Source organism: Siphateles boraxobius, unplaced genomic scaffold, assembly GCF_051911475.1.
Source record: "Siphateles boraxobius isolate OS27281-9 unplaced genomic scaffold, OSU_SipBor_1 7, whole genome shotgun sequence".
NCBI lineage: Eukaryota > Metazoa > Chordata > Actinopteri > Cypriniformes > Leuciscidae > Siphateles > Siphateles boraxobius.
In genome coordinates, this window is record NW_027509197.1 from 1,990,446 (window position 1) to 2,011,681 (window position 21,236).

General features: G+C 40.3%; 6 non-coding genes across 6 annotated transcripts; all 6 read left to right on the plus strand.

The window, feature by feature from the left end:
• The first annotated feature begins 3,683 nt into the window (after positions 1–3,683).
• On the plus strand, positions 3,684–3,765 carry trnas-uga (transfer RNA serine (anticodon UGA)). The gene has a single exon. It is a non-coding gene; the product is annotated as a tRNA-Ser (tRNA).
• A 3,318-nt stretch (positions 3,766–7,083) lies between these two features.
• trnas-uga (transfer RNA serine (anticodon UGA)) lies at positions 7,084–7,165 on the plus strand. Its single transcript has one exon. It is a non-coding gene; the product is annotated as a tRNA-Ser (tRNA).
• A 419-nt stretch (positions 7,166–7,584) lies between these two features.
• Positions 7,585–7,666, plus strand: trnas-uga (transfer RNA serine (anticodon UGA)). Its single transcript has one exon. It is a non-coding gene; the product is annotated as a tRNA-Ser (tRNA).
• A 968-nt stretch (positions 7,667–8,634) lies between these two features.
• Positions 8,635–8,716, plus strand: trnas-uga (transfer RNA serine (anticodon UGA)). Its single transcript has one exon. It is a non-coding gene; the product is annotated as a tRNA-Ser (tRNA).
• Positions 8,717–10,642: 1,926 nt separating this feature from the next.
• trnas-uga (transfer RNA serine (anticodon UGA)) lies at positions 10,643–10,724 on the plus strand. The gene has a single exon. It is a non-coding gene; the product is annotated as a tRNA-Ser (tRNA).
• Positions 10,725–12,790: 2,066 nt separating this feature from the next.
• trnas-uga (transfer RNA serine (anticodon UGA)) lies at positions 12,791–12,872 on the plus strand. Its single transcript has one exon. It is a non-coding gene; the product is annotated as a tRNA-Ser (tRNA).
• The last annotated feature ends 8,364 nt before the right edge of the window (positions 12,873–21,236 follow it).

The window sequence follows — 21,236 nt, forward strand, 5'->3', positions numbered from 1 at the left end:
TTGATTCTATAGTTATGTGCGTTTGAATATACAGGTCCTTCTCAAAAAATTAGCATATTGTGATAAAGTTCATCAGTTTCCATAATGTAATGATAAAAATTAAACTTTCATATATTTTTAGATTCATTGCACACCAACTGAAATATTTCAGGTCTTTTATTGTTTTAATACTGATGATTTTGGCATACAGCTCATGAAAACCCAAAATTCCTGTCTCAAAAAATTAGCATATTTCATCCGACCAATAAAAGAAGTGTTTTTAATACAAAAAAAAGGTCAACCATCAAATAATTATGTTCAGTTATGCACTCAATACTTGTTCGGGAATCCTTTTGCATAAAATGACTGCTTCAATGCGGCGTGGCATGGAGGCAATCAGCCTGTGGCACTGCTGAGGTTTAATGGAGGCCCAGGATGCTTCGATAGTGGCCTTAAGCTCATCCAGAGTGTTGGGTCTTGCGTCTCTCTACTTTCTCTTCACAATATCCCACAGATTCTCTATGGGGTTCAGGTCAGGAGAGTTGGCAGGCCAATTGAGCACAGTAATACCATGGTCAGTAAACCATTTACCAGTGGTTTTGGCACTGTGAGTAGGTGCCAGGTCGTGCTGAAAAATGAAATCTTCATCTCCATAAAGCTTTTCAGCAGATGGAAGCATGAAGTGCTCCAAAATCTCCTGAAAGCTAGCTGCATTGACCCTGCCCTTGATAAAACACAGTGGACCAACACCAGCAGCTGACATGGCACCCCAGACCATCACTGACTGTGGGTACTTGACACTGGACTTCAGGCATTTTGGCATTTCCTTCTCCCCAATCTTCCTCCAGACTCTGGCACCTTGATTTCCGAATGAAATGCAAAATTTGCTTTCATCCGAAAAAAGTACTTTGGACCACTGAGCAACAGTCCAGTGCTGCTTTTCTGTAGCCCAGGTCAGGCGCTTCTGCCGCTGTTTCTGGTTCAAAAGTGGCTTGACCTGGGGAATGCGGCACCTGTAGCCCATTTCCTGCACACGCCTGTGCACGTTGGCTCTGGATGTTTCTAATCCAGACTCAGTCCACTGCTTCCGCAGGTCCCCCAAGGTCTGGAATCGGTCCTTCTCCACAATCTTCCTCAGGGTCCGGTCACCTCTTCTCGTTGTGCAGCGTTTTTTGCCACACTTTTTCCTTCCCACAGACTTCCCACTGAGGTGCCTTGATACAGCACTCTGGGAACAGCCTATTTGTGCAGAAATTTCTTTCTGTGTCTTACCCTCTTGCTTGAGGGTGTCAATGATGGCCTTCTGGACAGCAGTCAGGTCGGCAGTCTTACCCATGATTGCGGGTTTTGAGTAATGAAACAGGCTGGGAGTTTTTAAAAGCCTCAGGAATCTTTTGCAGGTGTTTAGAGTTAATTAGTTGATACAGATGATTAGGTTAATAGCTCGTTTAGAGACCCTTTTCATGATATGCTAATTTTTTGAGATAGGAATTTTGGGTTTTCATGAACTGTATGCCAAAATCATCAGTATTAAAACAATAAAAGACCTGAAATATTTCAGTTGGTGTGCAATGAATCTAAAATATATGAAAGTTTAATTTTTATCATTACATTATGGAAAATAATGAACTTTATCACAATATGCTAATTTTTTGAGAAGAACCTGTATGTGCTTAGGTTTGTAATTCCCTACAAACCATGCCTAAACAAACTACTTGTCTTGCCTATAAATTTTGATACAGAATTTTATTTTATTTTATCACTTCGGGTAGGTACGCGAACCGAAAATTCCACAACGCTTTATCTGTAGAGTGGTATAGGGAACCTCCATAGGGAGAGGCTAGTTGGCACTTCAGTACTGCATTGTCATCAGGTCCAGGCGAAGGTCCTTCGTCAGATCTGGAAATGGCCTGGATCCGGCAGGCTGTGGGAAAACCATGGGATAAACAAAGACACTAAAATTAGCTTAGATTCCATTCTTCTTATGATGTAACGAGTACATCAGGATTTAGCATCAACATTGATGGTTGTCCTCTGCTACTTACATCCAGAAAAGAAAATAGCATGTGACTCACTCACAGTGTAGTCGTGGCCGAGAGGTTTTGTTGCAGACATTCCCTAATCACTTGCTGTCCTCTTCCCAGCCTTTGAAGGAGGTGTTCATCCTCTGCTGCTCACATCCAGAAAAGAAAATACCATGTGACTCACTATCAAGAGTAGTCGTGGCCAAGAGGTTAAGGTGATGGACTTGAAATCCATTGGGGTCTCCCGCGCAGGTTCGAACTGTTGTGAACTTTTTCCTTCTTCAGTGTAGAAGACATAGAAGCGAAAGACCAGGAGACTTGGGGCTATATTTTAAGCAGAGTTCTTTATTGCTGTGGCATCGCTGTAGTCACCAAGTATAACTCAATATCTAAAAACACAGTGTTTTAGCCTTCCAAAGGGGGAGGGATTTACATAAAAGGGGGGAGGCAATCTGAACAAAGCATGTAAATGTGAAGTACAGGAATCAGCACTTGACCGGAAGTTCCACAGCCCTGATCTCGTCAGCATAACAGTGTGATTCAAATTTAAATATCCTAATCCAATCAGCCAGACTCTTCGCCGACTGGGACAGTGGCTCCGAGAGCCATTAGAACAAAAGGTGAGAGTTTCAGAAATCTGCCCGACTGTATCACCCATCTTAATGGCCAGGAAGTGCATACAGACAAAAGCTAATGTCCGACACCTGAATTGCTTGACTTATAACAGAGAGATCAGCACTGGCAACGAATCTCTTACTGATTATTCTGATGTCATCATTTATACTTCAAATGCTAAATTCAGTCTACCAAACTTTCTCAGTTTATATACTATTGTATTGGAACCTAAATGAAAACATTTAATAAATTTGTAACACTACAGAACCCTGCCGACTATGTGGCTCCTTGTCTCTTTTCAACAGGAATTGTGACATCCTGGTGCTTTTTAAGAGCTGTTTTTTTCTCTAACATGGAAAATGGCCTCATTTCAAGCCTCAAGTAAGCATTGTTTAAGGAGGATTAACACTTTAAGGTAAGTTCTGTTCAAATCCCTGTTTGGGTGAAAATCTGACAGGCATACATTCCCTAATCACTTCTTGTCCTCTTCCCAGCCTTTGAGGGAGGTGTTCATCCTCTGCTGCTCACATCCAAGTCAAGTCAAGTCAAGACAAGTCATCCTCATTTATATAGCGCTTTTAACAATGTAGATTGTTTCAAAGCAGCTTTTTACAGAGATAAACATATCATTTAAGGTAACAGAGATTGGTTTGGTTTTATAGTGGTTCTTGAATAATGTTATTTCAAACTAAAGTTAGTTTAGATTGATTCACTTCGAAATGGTCATTTGTTAATAAATTAGGGGCCGCTAAGATTACACCGTTCTCTCTAAACAGACTTTAAACACGAACCTGTGATAGACGCTGATCTCGTTCACATGCGCATTAAAAATTGATTCTATAGTTATGTGCGTTTGAATATATGTGCGCAGGTTTGTAATTCCCTACAAACCATGCCTAAACAAACTTCTTGTCTTGCCTATAAATTTTGATGCAGAATTTTATTTGATCACTTCGGGTAGGTACGCGAACCGAAAATTCCACAATGCTTTATCTGTAGAGTGGTATGGTTGTCCTCTGCTGCACACATCCAGAAAATAAAATAGCATGTGACTTACTATCAAGAGTAGTTGTGGCCGAGAGGTTAAGGCGATGGACTTGAAATCCATTGGAGTCTCCCCGCGCAGGTTCGAACCCTGACGACTACGTGGCTCCTTGTCTCTGTGCGAGAGGAATTGTGACATCCTTTGTACAAGCTGCTTTATTCTCTAACATGTAAAATAGGGCAACCCACATCTCTTTTCAAGATTGAAGTGAGAAGGTATTTTTGTAGGTGAAGACGTAGTTGAACTCCTTTTTGCCAACACAATATATTAGCTGAGTGGATCCTCTGCTGCTCACATCAAAATAATAGTTGGCCCCGGTGTTCTCTGCTGCTCATATCCAGAAAAGAAAATAGCATGTGACTCACTCACAGTGTAGTTGTGGCCGAGAGGTTAAGGCTATGCACATGATATCCATTGGGGTTTCCCCGTGCAGGTTTGGACCCTGCCGACTACATGTCTCTTTGCCTGCTTGTGACATCCAAGATCTTTGTATGAGCTGCTTTTTCTCTAACATGGAAAATTGGGCAAACCACATCTCTTTTCAAGCCTGAAGTGAGAAGGTATTTGTGTAGGTGAAGACGTAGTTGAACTCCTTTTTGCCAAACACAATATGTTAGCTGAGTGGATCCTCTGCTGCTTACATCGACATTAATGGTTGGCCCCGGTGTTCTCTGCTGCTCACATCCAAAAAAGAAAATAGCATGTGACTCACTCACAGTGTAGTTTTGGCAGAGAGGTTAAGGCGATGGACTCAAAATCCATTGGGGTATCCCCGCACTGGGTCGAACCCTGCCAACTACGTGGCTCTTTGTCTGCTTGCGATAGGAAATGTGACATCCAAGATCTTTGTAAGAGCTGCTTTTTTATCTAACATGGAACATAGGGCAACCCACACCTTAACAGAATCTGGTATTTCAGATCACTTCCCTATTAGATTTGAGATCAGTGTTATACCACCCGCTAGTAAACCTGTCTCCTCAGCCTCTAGACGCCGCCTCATAACACCCTCTTTAGGTGTAGAGTTCGCTTCGGCGTTTATGGGCTCACAGTTTCATGCAATGAATGGTCTGGTCTCTCCTTTCTCCCCAGATAATGTTCTCTCTGCGTTTCATTCCACAAGCACTGACATTTTAGACTCTATTGCCCCTTTTCGGACTAAATCTATTAAACCTAAGGTGGATCCCTGGTTAAATGTCACCACAAGGGCTCTTAGGCAACACTGTAGACAAGCCGAATGAAGGTGGAAGAAGGACAAACTATTTACATCACTAGGTTCCTAGCTGCATATCAGAGGGCTGTGAAGGTGGCGAAGATGCACTATCTTTCTTCGGTCATAACTAGCAGTTGTCATGAACCTAGAGTTTTATTTAATACCATTAACTCTGTGTTGAATCTATGTACCTCTGATCAGACAGAGGTTTAAATTAGTACATGTGAGAAATTTCTCAGTTATTTTACTGACAAGGTAGCACCTGTCAGGCAAAACTGCAGTGCTAATTTTAATGTGTTTGTTCCTACTGCTTTCTGTGCTTCCTGCTGTTTTTGAGGATTTCAAGCCAGTTTCGTTTGCGCTGCTTTCTGAGATAGTGCAACACATGAAACCCACCTACTGTTCATTAGACATTGTCCCAGCCAGGATAGTGAAGGATGTTTTTAATAGCGCCATTGGGTCGAGTTTACTCACTTTAATTAATTCTTGTCTTGGTCTAGGTTGTGTCCCAGCTGCATTTAAACATGCTGTGGTCAGGCCGCTACTTAAGAAGCCAAATCTTGACCCTTCAGTATTATCTAATTTTAGACCAGTTTCTCATCTGCCTTTTCCGTCAAAGGTTTTGGAAAAAGTTGTTTTTATACAGTTACAAGCCTTTATGCAGAAAAATTCTGTGCTTGAAAAATTTCAATCGGGTTTTAGATCACGTCACAGTACTGAGTCAGCACTGCTCAGAGTACATAATGACATTGCCTTGTCTGTGGATGCTGGGAATCCTGCTGTTTTAGTGCTTTTGGACCTCACAGCGGCGTTTGATACGGTGGACCACGCAGTCCTCCTATCTCGCCTCGAGCATTGTGTGGGCATTCGAGGTTTGGCCCTTCAATGGTTTAGCTCCTACTTAGCAAATAGGAGCTTCTCAGTTATGATTGGTGAATGCTCCTCGCCAACTGCTCCTCTTTCTTGTGGGGTACCCCAGGGTTCAATTCTTGGCCCAATCTTGTTTTCTTTATATATGCTGCCGTTGGGAAGTATTATAGGAAAGCACAATCTGTCCTTTCATTGTTATGCTGATGATTTGCAGATTTATTTGCCTTTAAAACCGAATGATAGTGTCGCACTTGACTCCCTACTTAGCTGTATTGATGATATTGAGTTGTGGTTGTCACAAAATTTTCTTAGTTTAAACAAAGCAAAAAATGAGTGTATCATCTTCGGTAACCCAAATGGTTCAGCGGTGAGTTTGGGGGCTCTGGCGCCATACCTTAGGCCAGCTGTCAGAAATCTGGGGGTTATTTTTGATTGCAACATGAAATTTGACAAGCAAATTAGCAATGTTGTCAAAATGAGTTTTTTCCAGCTTCGTCTTCTAGCTAAAGTTAAGCCTTTTCTTAACAAGCATGATCTAGAAAAGGTGATTCATGCTTTTATTAGTTCGAGGTTGGACTACTGTAATGCTCTTTATGTTGGTTTAAATAAAAGCTCCATTGCACGACTTCAACTTGTGCAAAATGCTGCTTCTCGGTTTTTAACAAATACACCGAAGCGTGCACACATCACTCCCGTCCTCTACAATTTACATTGGCTTCCAGTGCAGTTTAGAATAGATTTTAAGATTTTGCTGTTCGTTTTTAAGGCCCTAAATGCCCTGGCCCCGGAGTATTTGACTGAGATTTTAACTCTGCGTTAGCACAGCCGGTCATTACGGTCTTCAAACCAGTTGGTTTTAGAAGTCCCAAGGGCAAAGTATAAGCGATGGGGTGATCAGGCGTTTGCAGTTGTTGCCCCGAGACTCTGGAACAAGTTACCCCCTGATATCCGTACAATTACGGATGAAACTGTTTTTAGGTCTAAACTTAAAACCCACCTATTTAGAATGGCTTTTAATTTTACTTTTCTTTCTTGATTTTCACTGTTATATGTATTTATTGTATGATACGTTTTATTTTTTATGATGTGAAGCACTTTGGATAACTGACAGTTGTGTAAAGCGCTATAGAAATAAAGTTGATTGATTGATTGACACCTCTTTTCAAGCCTGAAGTGAGAAGGTATTTGTGTAGGTGAAGACGTAGTTGAACTCCTTTTTGCCAACACAATATGTTAGCTGATTGGATCCTCTGCTGCTCACATCGAAATTAATGGTTGGCCCCGGTGTTCTCTGCTGCTCACATCCAGAAACGGAAATAGCATGTGACTCACTATCAAGAGTAGTCGTGGCCGAGAGGTTAAGGCGATGGACTTGAAATCCATTGGGGTCTCCCCGCGCAGGTTCGAACCCTGCCGACTACGTGGCTCCTTGTCTCTTTGCGAGAGGAATTGTGACATCCTTTGTACGAGCTCCTTCATTCTCTAACATGGAAAATTGGCCAACCCAAATCTCTTTTCAAGCTTGAAGTGAGCAGGTTTTTGTGTAGGTGAAGACGTTGTTGCAATGCTTTATCTGTAGAGTGGTATAGGGATCTTCCATAGGGAGAAGCTGGTTGGCACTTCAGCACTGCATTATCATCGGGTCCAGGCGAAGGTCCTTCGTCAGATCTGGATCCGGCAGGCTGCGGGAAAACCTTGGGATAAACAAAGACACTAAAATTAGCTTAGATGCCATTTTTCTTATGATGTAACGAGTACAACAGGATATAACATCCACATTGATGGCTGTCCTCTGCTGCACACATCCAGAGAATAAAATACCATGTGAATTACTATCAAGAGTAGTTGTGGCCGAGAGGTTAAGGCGATGGACTTGAAATCCATTGGGGTCTCCCCGCGCAGGTTCGAACCCTGCCGACTACGTGGCTCTTTGTCTCTTTGCGAGAGGAATTGTGACATCCTTTATACAAGCTGCTTTACTCTCTAACATGGAAAATTGGGCTACCCACATCTCTTTTCAAGCTTGAAGTGAGCAGGTTTTTGTGTAGGTGAAGACGTTGTTGAACTCCTTTTTGCCAACACAATATATTAGCTGAGTGGATCCTCTGCTGCTCACATCAAAATAATGGTTAGCCCCGGTGTTCTCTGCTGCTCATATCCAGAAAAGAAAATAGCATGTGACTTGCTCACAGTGTAGTCGTGGCCGAGAGGTTAAGGCGATGCACATGATATCCATTGGGGTTTCCCCGTGCAGGTTCGGACCCTGCCGACTACGTGTCTGCTTGTGACATCCAAGATCTTTTTATGAGCTGCTTTTTCTCTAACATGGAAAATTGGGCAAACCACATCTCTTTTCAAGCCTGAAGTGAGAAGGTATTTGTGTAGGTGAACACGTAGTTGAACTCCTTTTTGCCAACACAATATGTTAGCTGAGTGGATCCTCTGCTGCTCACATCGACATTAATGGTTGGCCCCGGTGTTCTCTGCTGCTCACATCCAGAAAAGAAAATAGCATGTGACTCACTCACAGTGTAGTTTTGGCAGAGAGGTTAAGGCGATGGACTCAAAATCCATTGGGGTATCCCCGCACAGGGTCGAACCCTGCCAACTACGTGGCTCTTTGTCTGCTTGCGACAGGAATTGTGACATCCAAGGTCTTTGTACGAGCTGCTTTTTTCTCTAACATGGAACATTGGGCAACCCACACCTCTTTTCAAGCCTGAAGTGAGAAGGTATTTGTGTATGTGAAGACGTAGTTGAACTCCTTTTTGCCAACACAATATGTTAGCTGAGTTGATCCTCTGCTGCTCACATCGACATTAATGGTTGGCCCCGGTGTTCTCTGCTGCTCACATCAAGAAACGGAAATAGCATGTGACACACTATCAAGAGTAGTCGTGGCCGAGAGGTTAAGGCGATGGACTTGAAATCCATTGGGGTCTCCCCGCGCAGGTTCGAACCCTGCCGATTACGTGGCTCCTTGTCTCTTTGCGAGAGGAATTGTGACATCCTTTGTACGAGCTGGTTTATTTTCTAACAAGGAAAATTGGGCAACCCACAACTCTTTTCAAGCTTGAAGTGAGTAGGTTTTTTTTAGGTGAAGACGTTGTTGCAATGCTTTATCTGTAGAGTGGTATAGGGATCCTCCATAGGGAGAGGCTAGTTGGCACTTCAGCACTGCATTGTCATCGGGTCCAGGCGAAGGTCCTTCATCAGATCTGGATCCGGCAGGCTGCGGGAAAACCTTGGGAGAAACAAAGACACTAAAATTAGCTTTGATGCCATTTTTCTTATGATGTAACAAGTACAACAGGATTTAACATCCACATTGATGGTTGTCCTCTGCTGCACACATCCAGAAAATAAAATAGCATTTGACTTACTATCAAGAGTAGTTGTGGCCGAGAGCTTAAGGCGATGGACTTTAAATCCATTGGGGTCTCCCCGCGCAGTGTTGAACCCTGCCGACTACGTGGCTCCTTGTCTCTTTGCGAGAGGAATCGTGACATCCTTTGTACGAGCTGCTTTATTCTCTAACATGGAAAATTGGGCAACCCACATCTCTTTTCTAGCTTGAAGTGAGCAGGTTTTTTGTGTAGGTGAAGACATTGTTGAACTCCTTTTTGCCAACACAATATATTAGCTGAGTGGATCCTCTGCTGCTCACATCAAAATAATGGTTGGCCCCGGTGTTCTCTGCTGCTCATATCCAGAAAAGAAAATAGCATGTGACTCACTCAGAGTGTAGTCGTGGCCGAGAGGTTAATGCGATGCACTTGATATCCTTTGGGGTTTCCCCGTGCAGGTTCGGACCCTGCCGACTATGTGTCTCTTTGTCTGCTTGCGACATCCAAGATCTTTGTATGAGCTGCTTTTTCTCTAACATGGAAAATTGGGCAACTCACATCTCCTTTCAAGCCTGAAGTGAGAAGGTATTTGTGTAGGTGAAGACGTAGTTGAACTCCTTTTTGCCAACACAATATGTTAGCTGAGTGGATCCTCTGCTGCTCACATCGACATTAATGGTTGGCCCCGGTGTTCTCTGCTGCTCACATCCAGAAACGGAAATAGCATGTGACTCACTATCAAGGGTAGTTGTGGCCGAGAGGTTATGGCAATGGGCTCTAAATCCATTGGAGTTTCCCCGCGCAGGTTCAAACCCTGCCGACTATGTGGCTCTTTGTCTGCTTGTGACAGGAATTGTGACATCCAGGATCTTTGTATGAGCTGCTTTTTTTTCTAACACAGAAATTGGGCTCATTTCAAGCCTGAAGTGAGCATTGTTTAAGGAGGATTTACATTTTAAGGTAAGTTCGGTTCAATTCCCTGTTTGGGTGAAAATCTGACAGTTTGTTGCATACATTCCCTAATCACTTGTTGTCCTCTTCCCAGCCTTTGAGGGAGGTGTTCATCCTCTGCTGCTCACATCCAAGTCAAGTCAAGTCAAGTCATCCTCATTTATATAGCGCTTTTAACAATGTAGATTGTTTCAAAGCAGCTTTTTACAGAGATAAACATATAATTTAAGGTAACAGAGATTGGTTTGGTTTTATAGTGGTTCTTGAATAATCTTATTTCCAGCTAAAGTTAGTTTTGATTGATTCACTTCCTTCGAAATGATCATTTTTTATTAAATTAGGGGCCGCTAAGACGGCACCGTTCTCTCTAAACAGACTTTAAACTCGACTCTAACATGGAAAATTGGGCAACCCACATCTCTTTTCTAGCTTGAAGTGAGAAGGTATTTGTGTAGGTGAAGACATAGTTGAACTCCTTTTTGCCAACACAATATATTAGCTGAGTGGATCCTCAGCTGCTCATATCAAAATAATGGTTGGCCCCGGTGTTCTCTGCTGCTCACATCCAGAAAAGAAAACAGCATGTGGCTCACTATCAAGAGTAATCGTGGCCGAGAGTTTAAGGCGATGGACTTGAAATCCATTGGGGTTTCCCCGCGCAGGTTCAAACCCTGCCGACTACTCGTCTCTTTGCAAGAGGAATTGTGACATCCTTTGTACGAGCTGCTTTATTCTCTAACACGGAAAATTGGGCAACCCACATCTCTTTTCAAGCTTGAAGTGAGCAGATTTTTTTTTTGTAGGTGAAGACTTTGTTGAACTCCTTTTTTCCAACACAATATATTAGCTGAGTGGATCCTCTGCTGCTCACATCAAAATAATGGTTGGCCCCGGTGTTCTCTGCTGCTCATATCCGGAAAAGAAAATAGCATATGTAGGGTATGGACCAATCAGACACATACTAATTATTCATTATATACAAAGGTTTATGAAACTCCTCACACAGCCCAAATGAACAAACACAAGGGCAGAAACAGTGTCATGTTACAGGGCATGATAAGGAGATTTTACGACCTCCGAGGAATGTGGCCACATACTCAAGAGAGAGACTATGAAACAGAAACCCTCTTTAAAACAGACTTTGCTGCATTAATCATAGACTAACTGATCTATAAATGAACATGCATAAAACTGTGAAAGAAACAGTGTAAATGGTTTACTGTCTCGTGTACTATTAGGTATATATTATGGTATGTATCCTGGTATACAACCAACTAACGATCAATGTAACCTCACCTGTATCATGCCTCCTACCTAATTAATCTTCATTTAATGACTCACACTTTGATGTACATCACCTTCTTCTAGAATGCAGTGTGGATGTGTTATAGCTATTTGAGCATTAATGAAGGTATAATCATGCTAGGGACAAAGATACGTAAATCAACTAAGAGCCACTTTCCCTATCAGACATGTCCCCTTTCTGATTGGTCGAGTTCAACCCTTAGGGAAGGATCTTCTCCAGGCCTTATTAGAGACAGTCCACATGTGACCTCCCTCTCTTAGTTCTTTCATCCAGCCTTAACACTGTTCTGGTGATACTGGGGAGCCCCCTCCCCCTCCACGGGGGCCCCAGGGCCCAGCAGGCCTCGATTCCAACCAGATATGGGCTCAGGCAGGAGAGAGATGACTCTCTCACAAAGAACCAAGGACAATCTCAAGAGTTTTGGAACAAAGACTCCAACCAACAACGACTCCAATCACCCATCCTTCCGACTTCCTCACTTCTCCTGGGTGCTCGGCGTGGCCTCAACAGAGTCCCAGGCCTTGCCCAAACCAGCCATGCGTTCCTGGAGAAAGAGAACGCTCAACCAACTTCCACTTGACACTGCAGGAACCATCAACGACTTCAATTTTCAACAACTTCAAGAATTGTTCCCATTACAAATGCAAGTATTCAATTCAATGAAATGTGAAAATGAAATTCTGATGGTTCTTCTCATAGACCCTCTTCCGGTTTCCAATTTCATCCTATCACTAACCTATTTATGTATTCATGTGTGTATGTTGTTTAGTTTATTTATATTCATATAAATATCTATATTTAGTTAATAAAACTAGTACATAATATGTATTTGGTTCTGTTTTGTTTGCGATACAAGTCACTTTACGATCACGGTTTTTGCTACTGGCTCAAAGTACTGTACAGGCGAAGAAATAATTATTCTTCGGTGGCCATGGAAGATACCCTTTTCTTAGAATAAATTAATAATCAAAAGAGCTCGTTGGAAGAACTGATTAATTGATTGTAATATTAATTCAGCCACATCAAGTTAATCCAATTAACTGACCCAAATATGTATAATTAATAATAACAAGATATTATTGATTATTAATATTTCCAAAAAGCTGAGTTCCTTACACATGTGACTCACTCACAGTGTAGTCGTGCCCGAGTGGTTAAGGCGATGCACATGATATTGTCATCTCTTTGTCTGCTTGCGACATCCAAGATCTTTGTATGAGCTGCTTTTTCTCTAACATGGAAAATTGGGCAACCCACATCTCTTTTCAAGCCTGAAGTGAGAAGGTTTTTGTGTAGGTGAAGACGTAGTTGAACTCCTTTTTGCCAACACAATAACTTAGTTGAGTGGATCCTCTGCTGCTCACATCGACATTAATGCTTGGCCCCGGTGTTCTCTGCTGCTCACATCCAGAAAAGAAAATAGCATGTGACTCACTATCAAGAGTAGTTGTGGCCGAGAGGTTAAGGCGATGGACTTGAAATCCATTGGGGTCTCCCCGCGCAGGTTCGAACCCTGCCGACTACGTGGCTCTTTGTCTCTTTGCGAGAGGAATTGTGACATCCTTTGTACAAGCTGCTTTATTCTCTAACATGGAAAATTGGGCTACCCACAACCCTTTAAGCCCGGAACATTTACTGAAAGACTGCCCTGAATTCAAGTGCTACAAATGCGAGGAGAGGGGACATTTTGCAAGGGATTGCAATGCTGTCAGGTGCCCGGATTGCAGAGAAACTTTAAATAAATGCGAATGTTGGATGGAGGGAGAGGAAGGAGGTAGGGAAAATCGGGTGGACGGACCGGTGCATGAAGGAAACAACGAGGAGGAACGGCAAACTGATGAAGGACAACCGGAAGAAAGCTTACAACAAGAAATGGAAGGAGCAGCGAGCATCAGAGAGGAAGGACAACAAGAGAACGATAAAGAACAAACAATGGAGCAGGACACTCAATGGACAGTAATGGACATTTCGGACAGTTTTATAAGTTACCTGGATGACGTGGAGAAAGATGGACATGAAAAGAAGGATCAAAGTGAGACTGAAGATGAAGAAGAAACAACGATGGACAAAGACAGAGAGGGGAAAGGACAATTAAGAAGACGACTAGTAAAGGTAAAACCAAATATTGGTATTGCAAGAAAAAGGACTATTTTAAAGGTTTTAGATAAAAGTGAAAATAGGTTTGAAGTGTTAAAGGACTTGGAGGGAGAAGATGAAGATTAATGGTTTTTAGGTATTTATTTGTTTTTCTTTTAATGGCTTTTAGTTGTGTTACTTTTAATGCCAGAGGACTTTTAGATATAAGAAAATTTGAGAAAATGAAAGAAATGTTCAAGAATGAAGATGTGATTTTATTGCAAGAGACTAACTGGAGAGAAGGTTTTATGACTGAAATAAGAAAAAGATGGAACGGAGAGATTTTATATAATAATGGGGATGATAGGCAGGGCAGAGGTGTAGCGGTTTTAATAAAAGAAAACAGAGGTGTAAAAGGTAAAACAATATACAATGATAAAGAAGGGAAATGTATGGTAGTAGAAATGGATCTTGAGGGGAAAGTAGTAGTTGTGGTTAACGTTCATGCACCAACGGAAGAGAATGAAAAGAAAGAGTTTTTTAGTGTTTTAAGAGAATTCTTAAAGAAATATAAAGAAGTTATAATGATGGGTGATTTTAATACTGTTTTTAGCAAATTAGAAATGGGTGAGGGAATGGTTTTTAAAAGTGACAAAGGAAGAAAAGAGTTGAAGCTATTAATGGAAGAAAATAATATGATCAATGTATGGAGAGAAAGAAATGAAAAAACGAGAGAATATTCAAGAAGACAATTAGTGGGGAATTTTATGTGCAAAACAAGAATTGATTTTATATTATGTACAAGGAACGTTGAGGATTTTATCAGTAGTATTAAATACGAAGACCCAAGTCTAAGCAATCATAAACCAATTTTTATGCAAATAGACTGGAGTTCTGTGAAAAGAGGGCCGGGAGTATGGGTTTTAAACACAGAGATTTTAAAGAATGAAGATTATATTTTAAATGTTAAAGAGATTATTGAAACTGAAAAGGAGAACAAAATGTATATTGAGGATAAAAGAATATGGTGGGAAAATACAAAATATTTAGTTAAAAAATGTACTATGAAGTACTGCAAGTTAATACAGAAAAGTAAGAGAAATACGGAGAGAGAATTAAGAGAAAAATTTAAACAAAAAGTAAATGAGAATGGGAAAGATATACAAAAAATAAAAGAATTAGAGGGTAATTTGAAATAAATGGAGGAGAAGAAATATGAAGGAGCAAGACTAAGAAGTAAGGCAAAATATACGGTGGAGGGCGAAAAATGTACAAAGTTTTTCTTCGATCTAGAAAAAAGTAGAGGGAAAGCGAAAATGATAAAAGAAATTAGAGGAAATAATGGGGTGGTTGTGGAAACAAACGAGGAAATACTAAAGGAAATAAAAGCATACTATGAGAATTTGTTTAGTGCAGAGGGAGTGAAAGAAGAAGAGAAACTGGAGTTACTGAAACAAATAAAAACAACCGTTGGAGAACTAGACAAAAAAGAGTGTGATGAAGAGATAAGAGACGAAGAGATAAAAAGAACAATAAGTGAATTAAACAAAAAGAAAAGTCCGGGTATAGATGGTTTGGGGAGTGAATTTTATATAGTTTTAAAAGATTTTTTAACTAGCATTTTAAAAGAAGTATATGTAGATATTTTTAAGAAGGAGAACTGAATGAAAGAATGGGAATGGGTTTAATGAAATTGATATACAAGCGAAAAGGAGAGAAGATAGATTTGAAGAACTACAGACCAATTACGATGTTGAATACCGACTTAAAGATTTTATCGAAAATTTTAGCTAACAGATTGAAGGAAGTAATGCCGAGTATAATTAAAACCAACCAAGCGTACGGAGTGAAAGGAAGAGACATAGCGGACACAACAATAAGTATAAAAGATACAATAAGATACATGCATGAAAAGAACAAAAAAGGGTACATAATTAGTTTGGATTTTGAGAAAGCGTTTGACAGAGTAGAACACGAATTTTTATTTGACATTTTAAAAAGTTTTGGTTTTGGAGGGAATTTTATTAAATGGATAAGAATTTTATACAAAGGAGCAATAACAAAAATCAAATGTAATGGTTTTTTAACACAGTGTTTTAAAGTTACTAGATCCATAAGGCAAGGATGTCCACTTTCAGCTCATTTATATTCGTTAGTTTCTGAGCCACTAGGCCTGGCCATAAAACAAGAAGAGGGAATTAATGGAATAGGCGTCGAGGGAGAAGAAAACAAAATATTTCAATATGCGGATGATACTACAGTGATAGTAAAGGATCTAGAGAGTGTTAAAAAAGCAATGAGAATCGTAGACGTGTTTTGTAAGGGATCGGGAGCAAAAGTAAATGCAGAAAAAACAGTGTATATGAGATTTGGAGGGGCAGAAGATTTAACAAATAGTTTTGCTTTTAAGGAAACAAAAGAAATGAAGATTTTAGGGGTTTTAATGGGAATAGATGAAAAGAAGGTAGGAGAAACAATGTGGGAGGAATTATTAGGGGGTATTGAAAGGAGGATGAACTTTTGGAAATTGAGAACTTTAACTTTGAAAGGGAAGGTTTTAATTCTGAATGTTTTAATGGTTTCTAAATTATGGTATGTTTTATATGTGTCATCCATGCCATTGTGGGCAGAAAAAAGGCTGAAAAAATGTTTTTTAGATTTTTTATGGGAAGGGAAGCCAGCAAGAATTGCGTACAACACATTAATAGGAGAAGTGGGGAAGGGAGGTTTGGGCTTAATGGATTTTGAACAACGAAAGAATAGTTTAAGAGTAAAAATAATACAAAAATACTTGAATGAAGAAAACAAAACAGCATGGAAAAAGACAATGGAATATTTTTTAAGTAAATGTGGGAATTTTACACTTGGAGATAATGTACTGTGGATGAGAGCAAAGAAGTGGATGACAGAGGAGTTGCCAGATTTTTATAAGGAATTGATGAGCGCCTGGGGTAAATTTTTAACTAATGTACATTTTAATCCAAGAGGTAGAGAGAACATTTTAAGTCAGCCTTTATTCTTAAACAATGGCATTTTAAATCAGGGAAAAGAGATATTTTTTAAGAAATGGTGGGAGCTGGGAATTACAAGAGTAAGAGATGTTTTATATGAATTTAAAGAAGGATTTTTACCAGTACAATACATTGTGGATGTAATGGAGGAGGCAAAGGAGGATTTTAGCAGACAAGAGATAATAAACAAATATGAAATAATCAAAAGGGCAATACCTAAAGACTGGATTAAAAGGATTGAAAGTATGGAAGAGGGGACAAATGGAAAAGAAGTGTATGTAAAGCTGAGAGAAAAATTGTATGGTTTTAAAACATGTACGGTGAAGATGTTTTATGTTTTTTTTAGAGACTGAGTTTTTAAAGAACCAATTGTTAATGGATACTGGGTGCAGAAATTTAAAGATCTGAAAAAAGAGTGTATATGGAGAAACATGGGGGGGAGATGTGTGGAAACAAAATTGGGATGTTTGGAATATTTTATAAGGCATAAAGTGGTTTTTACTGAGGCTGTTTTAAATAAAATAGGAATGGAACAAAACGCTTTGTGTAAAGTATGCCAAGAAAAGGAAGAGTGGATTTTACATATGTTTTTATATTGTAAAGAACTGGAGGAATTTTTTAAAAAATGTAAATGTTTAATTAAAGAGTTGACTGAGGAGTGGGATGAAAATGTAATGGAATGGAATAGAGTTGTGATGTTTGGATGGGAAAAGAAGTGTGAAAACAAAAGTTTTATAAATCTGTGTGTAATGTTAATGAAAAGTGCAATATGGGAGAGAATAACTGTGGCTAAAAAAGAAAAAATTGTGTTGGATGTTTGGACTGTGTTTAAAAGAAAAACTGAATTATATATGGAAAGACTATATTTGTATTTTAAAGGTGAAAATATTGTTCATGCTTTTTATGATGTTTTTACCCCAAAAGTTTGTTGTGTTTTAAAAGATTTAATGTGGAAGCTGCCCGGAAGTGAAGGAGTTTTTTTTAAAAATGTGTATGTAAATGGAAGTTTTGTGATGTAGAGAAGAATGTAGAAGAAAATATGTATATTTTATTGTATTTATTTTTATTGTATTTTATCGATTGAAATTTCTTAATAAAAAAATAAATAAAAAATAAATAAAAAATAAAAATAAAATAAAAAAAAGGTTAAGGCGATGGACTTGAAATCCATTGGGGTCTCCCCGCGCAGGTTCGAACCCTGCCGACTACGTGAAGCACTGTATTGTCATCGGGTCACGGCGAAGGTCCTTCGGCAGATCTGGAACCGGCAGGCTGCGAGAAAACCTCGGGATAAACAAAGACACTAAAATTAGCTTAGATGCCATTTTTCTTATGATGTAACGAGTACAACAGGATTTAACATCCACATTGATGGTTGTCCTCTGCTGCACATAAAATAGCATGTGACTCACTCACAGTGTAGTCGTGGCCGAGAGGTTAAGGCGATGCACTTGATATCCATTGGGGTTTCCCCTTGCAGGTTCGGACCCTTCCGACTACGTGTCTCTTTGTCTGCTTGTGACATCCAAGATCTTTGTATGAGCTTCTTATTCTCTAGCATGGAAAATTGGGCAACACACATCTCTTTTCAAGCCTGAAGTGAGAAGGTATTTGTCTAGGTGAAGACGTAGTTGAACTCCTTTTTGCCTTTTTGAATTGTGACATCCAGGATCTTTGTATGAGCTGCTTTTTTTCTAAGACAGAAATTGGGCTCATTTCAAGCCTGAAGTGAGCATTGTTTAAGGAGGATTAACACTTTAAGGTAAGTTCGGTTCAATTCCCTGTTTTGGTGAAAATCTGACAGTTTGTTGCATAAATTCCCTAATCACTTGTTGTCCTCTTCCCAGCCTTTGTGGGAGGTGTTCATCCTCTGCTGCTCACATCCAAGTCAAGTCAAGTCATCCTCATTTATATAGCCCTTTTAACAATGTAGATTGTTTCAAAGCAGCTTTTTACAGAGATAAACATATAATTTAAGGTAACAGAGATTGGTTTGGTTTTATAGTGGTTCTTGAATAATGTTATTTCCAGCTAAAGTTAGTTTTGATTGATTCACTTCCGTCGAAATGGTAATTTGTTATTAAATTAGGGGCCGCTAAGACGACACCGTTCTCTCTAAACAGACTTTAAACACGAACCTGTGATAGACGCTGATCGCGTTCACATGCGCATTAAGAATTGATTCTATAGTTATGTGCGTTTGAATATACAGGTCCTTCTCAAAAAATTAGCATATTGTGATAAAGTTCATCAGTTTCCATAATGTAATGATAAAAATTAAACTTTCATATATTTTTAGATTCATTGCACACCAACTGAAATATTTCAGGTCTTTTATTGTTTTAATACTGATGATTTTGGCATACAGCTCATGAAAACCCAAAATTCCTGTCTCAAAAAATTAGCATATTTCATCCGACCAATAAAAGAAGTGTTTTTAATACAAAAAAAAGGTCAACCATCAAATAATTATGTTCAGTTATGCACTCAATACTTGTTCGGGAATCCTTTTGCATAAAATGACTGCTTCAATGCGGCGTGGCATGGAGGCAATCAGCCTGTGGCACTGCTGAGGTTTAATGGAGGCCCAGGATGCTTCGATAGTGGCCTTAAGCTCATCCAGAGTGTTGGGTCTTGCGTCTCTCTACTTTCTCTTCACAATATCCCACAGATTCTCTATGGGGTTCAGGTCAGGAGAGTTGGCAGGCCAATTGAGCACAGTAATACCATGGTCAGTAAACCATTTACCAGTGGTTTTGGCACTGTGAGTAGGTGCCAGGTCGTGCTGAAAAATGAAATCTTCATCTCCATAAAGCTTTTCAGCAGATGGAAGCATGAAGTGCTCCAAAATCTCCTGAAAGCTAGCTGCATTGACCCTGCCCTTGATAAAACACAGTGGACCAACACCAGCAGCTGACATGGCACCCCAGACCATCACTGACTGTGGGTACTTGACACTGGACTTCAGGCATTTTGGCATTTCCTTCTCCCCAATCTTCCTCCAGACTCTGGCACCTTGATTTCCGAATGAAATGCAAAATTTGCTTTCATCCGAAAAAAGTACTTTGGACCACTGAGCAACAGTCCAGTGCTGCTTCTCTGTAGCCCAGGTCAGGCGCTTCTGCCGCTGTTTCTGGTTCAAAAGTGGCTTGACCTGGGGAATGCGGCACCTGTAGCCCATTTCCTGCACACGCCTGTGCACGTTGGCTCTGGATGTTTCTACTCCAGACTCAGTCCACTGCTTCCGCAGGTCCCCCAAGGTCTGGAATCGGTCCTTCTCCACAATCTTCCTCAGGGTCCGGTCACCTCTTCTCGTTGTGCAGCGTTTTTTGCCACACTTTTTCCTTCCCACAGACTTCCCACTGAGGTGCCTTGATACAGCACTCTGGGAACAGCCTATTTGTGCAGAAATTTCTTTCTGTGTCTTACCCTCTTGCTTGAGGGTGTCAATGATGGCCTTCTGGACAGCAGTCAGGTCGGCAGTCTTACCCATGATTGCGGGTTTTGAGTAATGAAACAGGCTGGGAGTTTTTAAAAGCCTCAGGAATCTTTTGCAGGTGTTTAGAGTTAATTAGTTGATACAGATGATTAGGTTAATAGCTCCTTTAGAGACCCTTTTCATGATATGCTAATTTTTTGAGATAGGAATTTTGGGTTTTCATGAACTGTATGCCAAAATCATCAGTATTAAAACAATAAAAGACCTGAAATATTTCAGTTGGTGTGCAATGAATCTAAAATATATGAAAGTTTAATTTTTATCATTACATTATGGAAAATAATGAACTTTATCACAATATGCTAATTTTTTGAGAAGAACCTGTATGTGCTTAGGTTTGTAATTCCCTACAAACCATGCCTAAACAAACTACTTGTCTTGCCTATAAATTTTGATACAGAATTTTATTTTATTTTATCACTTCGGGTAGGTACGCGAACCGAAAATTCCACAACGCTTTATCTGTAGAGTGGTATAGGGAACCTCCATAGGGAGAGGCTAGTTGGCACTTCAGTACTGCATTGTCATCAGGTCCAGGCGAAGGTCCTTCGTCAGATCTGGAAATGGCCTGGATCCGGCAGGCTGTGGGAAAACCATGGGATAAACAAAGACACTAAAATTAGCTTAGATTCCATTCTTCTTATGATGTAACGAGTACATCAGGATTTAGCATCAACATTGATGGTTGTCCTCTGCTACTTACATCCAGAAAAGAAAATTGCATGTGACTCACTCACAGTGTAGTCGTGGCCGAGAGGTTTTGTTGCAGACATTCCCTAATCACTTGTTGTCCTCTTCCCAGCCTTTGAAGGAGGTGTTCATCCTCTGCTGCTCACATCCAGAAAAGAAAATACCATGTGACTCACTATCAAGAGTAGTCGTGGCCAAGAGGTTAAGGTGATGGACTTGAAATCCATTGGGGTCTCCCGCGCAGGTTCGAACTGTTGTGAACTTTTTCCTTCTTCAGTGTAGAAGACATAGAAGCGAAAGACCAGGAGACTTGGGGCTATATTTTAAGCAGAGTTCTTTATTGCTGTGGCATCGCTGTAGTCACCAAGTATAACTCAATATCTAAAAACACAGTGTTTTAGCCTTCCAAAGGGGGAGGGATTTACATAAAAGGGGGGAGGCAATCTGAACAAAGCATGTAAATGTGAAGTACAGGAATCAGCACTTGACCGGAAGTTCCACAGCCCTGATCTCGTCAGCATAACAGTGTGATTCAAATTTAAATATCCTAATCCAATCAGCCAGACTCTTCACCGACTGGGACAGTGGCTCCGAGAGCCATTAGAACAAAAGG